Below are 6,000 nucleotides of genomic sequence, written 5' to 3'. Positions count from 1 at the left end.
TACTTCCTCTCTTCCTTACGCATCTGTTCTTTCTTTCCTTTAATTTTCTTTCCAATTTAATTGGCCTTATTCCTTTTTTGCTTTCCAATTTAATTGGTCTTATTCCTTTTTTCTTATTAGCTGGATTTGTAAATTAATATTTTGCTGATTTTTGTATTCTCTAAATAAATAGAGGTAGGCTTGTTTAATCCTGTGGAGACAGTTCACATTGCTGAAATAATTTCTTAAGACAGTGCCTAACATGACTCAAGTCAATTGGTGTATTTCGGCTCACAAATAATATTATAGCGGTATTATTATCATTTCCCCGTTGTCATTTCCCGACATATAGTACTAACACATCAGTTGAGAAGATTTTGAGCAAAGCGGTACTTGGTTAACAAGGATGTCTTGAAATTTATTAGTTTGCCCATTCTAGGCGCCAACGTAACAATTGATAGGAAAAGAGGAAAGAAAGAAGAAAAGGAACAAGAATCATTTGCGAAGGTACGTAGTCTAATTGTGAAAGGGAATATTACATTTTTGTTTAATTTGATCTTTGTTAGTGATTACTTAAAGGATTAATCATTGTGTGTACTTAACAGGGCCGGCTAGATGGTAAAGCCAAGGTTTTAGGCCCCAAAATTTAGTAAGTTTTATTATATATGATTATATATTTTGCTATAATTATTATTAATAAATGGTTTTGAATATTTTTATTTTTTAATTTGATTGAAGTTGTTTGAATGAGTGAGCGAATTAAAATAAGTTTTTTTTTAAAAAATAATTAGTGCATTTACCTCCCTTTATGTTTTGATTTCCTCCTCCACATATATTCATTCAATTTTTTTTAATGTTTATAACGAACTCGTATTTGATGATTCATGATTCGGAGAGCAAGTCTTTTGAGATTATAGAATCAAGATACTTGTTTTTGTAACCTTAATGAACTCACACATTTAAAGAGTTATAATATAGTAATGAAATTCTAATTATAATATATACCTCCTTTTGAAATTCTAATTACAATTAAGTTCTAACTTTTAGAGTTCATTTTTGTATGATATTTGAAAACAAATACACTGATCAATAATATAACAAATTACTAACTAGATATTTAAGAATCTGAAAGACAAAGAGAGAAAGAAAAATGGTTGATAGTCCTATAAACACAAAAATTTAAATTAGATTAATTTTTTACTCTTCAAACATACAAAAATTTTATTTAATAAAATTATTATTACAGTTTAATTTTAAATCTATGGATTAGCTATTATATGAAGAACTTGAATAACAAGAATTAAACTATTTTCTTTAATGCTGAGAACAAATAATTAAGTCTTTGAATTGCTAATTAGTAAAAGAAATCAATTTAATTATTCTTCAAATTCTTCATATAAGTAAAATTAGTTTTCAGGTTAAAAAAATTAGGATACATAAATTTGTCTCCATAAGAAGAGCATCAGCGGCCAAAAAAAGAACAAAGTTAGTTACAACTAGTATTAAGAGTAAAATTAGTAAAAATACAAACTTGAAATAATGAGGATGAAATAATGGAAGACAAAATACATTCTAAATAAGTTGTCATGAATTATTATTATTATTAATTGCATTTATTCCAAAAAGGCAACTCCTATAGTTTTAATATATATTAAGTTAATAGTTGTAAAATAGTTATCTTTTAGATTTTAATAGCTATAAAACATTAACTTAACATCGGTTATTTTTAGACTTTACATTGTTACTTATTAATATTTTTTATGAGCTATAAAGCCAACCTCATCATTTCCAAAGACCAAAAGATTCACTTTGTCAAATTATTTGATTTATCTTTGTTGAGTTTTATGTTATTCTTTTATTTTCAGTATTAGGTCATAGAAATAACAGTAATTTTCATAAGATATTTCCATAGAAATCCTCAAAAATCACAATAAGGTATATGAGAGCTTCTATGAGCAAGATTTTTTCCTTTATTGAGTTAATAAAATGGGATCAACAGTCATCGTTTTCAGGAACTTGTATTTTTTTAATTTTAATTTTATAAGCCAAAAATATTATTTAACAATATTTATATTAATTTTTAAAATTATATATTCAATGATATGAGTACACGCGCAAAGCGTGTACCCTAAGACTAAGACTATCAATTTATACTATATTAAAAGCACGAAGGCCCTCTTAGCGAAATGTCGTTCGTATTTTTTACCCTTTAAAAATATATTTTACACTTGGGTAGGGGTAAGGCTGCTTATATCTCCCCAGATCCCACTTGTTAAAAATTACAGGGCTTGTTGTTGTTGTTGTTGTTGTTATTGTAGCCAAAATAGTCATTTTATTATTTGCATAATATTTAGAATTTTAAAATCAATTAAAATATTGCCTAAAATCAGGAATTATTTTTATTTTTTTGGTAAGAAAATTAGAGAAACTTTGCATTCAAGTTATACAATTATTATTTGTCTTCGGCGGGCGTATAACAATATTAGAATTCAACTATAAGTTTTATTCGTCCTTGAGAAGGAACAACAATCAAGGAGGAACTCTTCAAAAAGCGGTTCATGAATTGTCATCATATTTTCTAATATTTATGCTACTGTAACAACTAAATTTTGTTCTCTGATATATATCGACAAATATTATATTCAATTTCAAGTGATTGAGTTACAATCTCTAGAATATCTCGAATCTAAAGAGATGTGGTCCTCTGATTTTTCTCCTCACGAATGATGGTTCAAGAGCTTGATAGCTTGATCTTGAACTTGACGGATTTCAAATTTGCGGTGCGTCGCGAACAACTTGAAGCTCGTCACGAACCAGGATTTATTGTTGGGTTATCACGAACGGAAGATTTGAAGCCGTCCGCTTATGATTTGAGTTCGCCTTTGGAATTTGACCACAGACGAAGATTGCAGATATGGATGGAGACCTTGATACTATTTTTCAGAGCTTCTTTAGCCTTTCCTTCTGCTTATTTGCTTGTGGCTTAGCTTTCTACTTTGACCCCTTTATATAGGTGTAGGGTGGAGTAGTCTCGAAGAAAACCCTAGTGGATCATTGGGTTTGAGGCTTATGGGCCAACCTATTTGATAGAAGATCAATTGACGGGCTAGCCCCTAGCCCAATAATACATTGGACTTTTATTTAAATCAATTTATTTTAGATTTAAATAATCGACCCGATTATACTAGCCCATAGTATCATTTGGACTAATATATATTTAATACATGATGAAGTCCAAATTACTTGTGGATTTAAATTTAATAAAATTTTGTTTGTCTACAAATGCCCCCTGCTTCAAGGCTTGTCGGGATGTAGGCTTGCCGAAATGAATGGGGAGACTTGAAGTACCGATGATGACGATAATATTTCCCCCATCCTTTTGTAAGATACCGCACTGACAATTGTTTACATATTCTATTTCCGAAGAGTAACTTGACATCATCAATGATTGGAATTGGCAACTCTTTTACTTCAATCAAAGTGAGCCAAAACTACCCCTAATAGCAAGCTTGGTTCTTGTAGCTTAATTCCCCTTCTCTAGTGAGAAAATGAATTTGGTAGCCTTTCTTACGTAGTATCAACTTAATTAAAGAATAATTAAGTTCGTATTGAACTAAGTCAAACACATTCACCCAGGACAAATTAAAATTTAAACTGCTGGATTTACGAGAAACATTTGATTTATTCACTTGAATTCTGGTTCAAAAGATATGCTTTCCTTTGATGCGCTTGGGACATTTACTCAAAGAAAACTCTCACAACATAGTGCTCTTCCAATTTAGCTGCTACAATAATATATTTTCCTTACTCGTTATTTCCTCCTATGAATTGGAGAGACTCCACATTGGCCAGCATTAGTAACTTGACTATATCAAACATATAAAATTTTAAAGCATTCCCCACTGTCCGATGGCATCAAACATGGAAAATTTTAAAGCATTCCCTAATTTCCCGTAAAAAAACACTTGGGCTAACAATAATTTTCCCTTTATGCTTTGATTTCCTAGTTTCAAACCTATTCCTGTATAAATCGGACATGATATTTTCTTATTTGCACATGTCAGTAGTTTGAACACCAAGAATTTCCTTAATTTCTTCCTTGTTGGTTCCTATAAATTGGCCACTTTCTCCTTGTATCGTTGCCATAGCAGCAGTCCTCCACTCTTGATGAAAGCAACAATACTACCTTTTGGTTGGTTTTAGTAGGTACTCTTCAATAGTTGGCATTACGCAATCCCGTCGCTCGATTCTCCAATTATCAGCTTTGCGCATCTATCGAAAAAAAATTATATCTCATCGTAGGACCTTCCAAAACTCAATCCGTTTGATCCTCCAAAAAGTAGACACTTAGAGGCAAGAACGATCAAAAACTTTCGTTTTGTACTGTCCCATGTGAACTTCTTAAACTTGGTTCCAAGTTCTGTCGCATTCGATATTTTGGCTTTGCGTGTCTTAACCAAAAAAATTATATCTTGGCGTAGGAATACCGAAATCACAAGCGGTTTACGTCTACAGAAGCTAGACTTGGAGTACTGCAACATATCAAAAATTTGGATTTAAATTCGTATTGTATCATCCCAAGTGAGCTTCCTAAACTTGGTTCAAGTCCTGTCACGCTTGACATTTCAGTTTTGCGCGTCTTAACCAAAACAATCATATCTTAGTGTAGGAGCATCAAAATCACGAGCGGTTTACGGCTACAGAAACTAGACTTCTGGAGATACGACATAGGTAAAAATCATAATCCAAATATGCTGATATATTCCCAGATAATATTTTGAATTTAGGCAATATATTGTGACATGCTGTCCCTTTCAGTCTTGCTAGTTTTCATAGATTCTTCCTTTTTCTTTTCGCTGACTCTCGGAGCAGCACATCTGACTGTGAATTCCATCAGCAAGGATGGATTTTATCAACCACGATACACTATATCCATACCTTGATATTACTAGCGACAAGCAGAATCCGCGCGCCCAAGTTCTCGCTTTAAAAGTTCATCCTCCGGTGATAGGTACTTTTGCGCTCGCTAGGAAGTCGCTTGACGCCTCCCTTGATCTTGCAGAATGGTCGACTAGAGAGATGAAGGATGCATTGGACAGATTTTCGGGTAAAGCAACCAACATGAAGGTCCTACTTTTGAAGTTCTCCACCCATCAGAAGGTCACGTCTGCTAGTCCTCCTCATCGGGATCATGATGAACGTCTCGCCACTTGGAGTGTTCCTCCTTCCGGCTTTGGTGAAGTTCACTATACGTCCAAATATTGGGAGTGGGTAGAATATGTTCTTGCCCGCAATAAGTTGACTCTAGATGGCATCAAAGTCTATGACGCCATCTTTGCTTCATTGTTCACATATGACTACAATGAGAATGTCCTCCGTGCCTTTTGTGAGCTTTGGCGTCCATCTACCAACATAATTTATACCTCTATTTGTGAATTCTCCATCTCTTTGTGGGACTTGCGAGCAATCGGAGGCCTTCCGGTGCATGGTTCTTTCTACGGCGAAGTTATCCCCTCGGCTAAGGAGTTGACACAAGTGGACGATCAAGGAAAACCTTTCCTCCTAAGAAGTTGTCTCCACCTGTTCTCGGCATTCTACAAACTCATGAAGGATGATGTCCATGAGGTCTCCATTCGCGATTGGTTGGAGTTTTGGTTTCGAGGTCCGAGTAGGTATGCCAAGCCTCCGCAAAAGTCATCAATGAATCGAACTACAAGGCCGAAGTTGAATCATAATCCTTCTGGAAATATTGACGCGAGCTTCCTACCACGAACCGATGAGGAGAATGCCCCCTTTATTGAGCTTGGCATGGAGGAGTCACTTAGAGCTGCGACTTATTTGGCGGCTTTCCTTGCATGTTGGCTTTGCAAATTTGTGTTCCCCAATAAGAAGATCGACTACATTCGTGCTAGCGTCTTCAAAATTGCGAGTTTGATGGCTCATGGAGAGAAGTTTTCCTTGGCGGTTCCAGTCCATGCAAGTATCTACCATGGCTTGAAGGAGGTCTCCACTTCTCAAGAT

The sequence above is a fragment of the Nicotiana tabacum genome, chromosome 12, assembly GCF_000715075.1.
Source record: "Nicotiana tabacum cultivar K326 chromosome 12, ASM71507v2, whole genome shotgun sequence".
NCBI lineage: Eukaryota > Viridiplantae > Streptophyta > Magnoliopsida > Solanales > Solanaceae > Nicotiana > Nicotiana tabacum.
The sequence above is the reverse complement of the archived record's forward strand: the minus strand, read 5'-3'. Positions refer to the sequence as shown.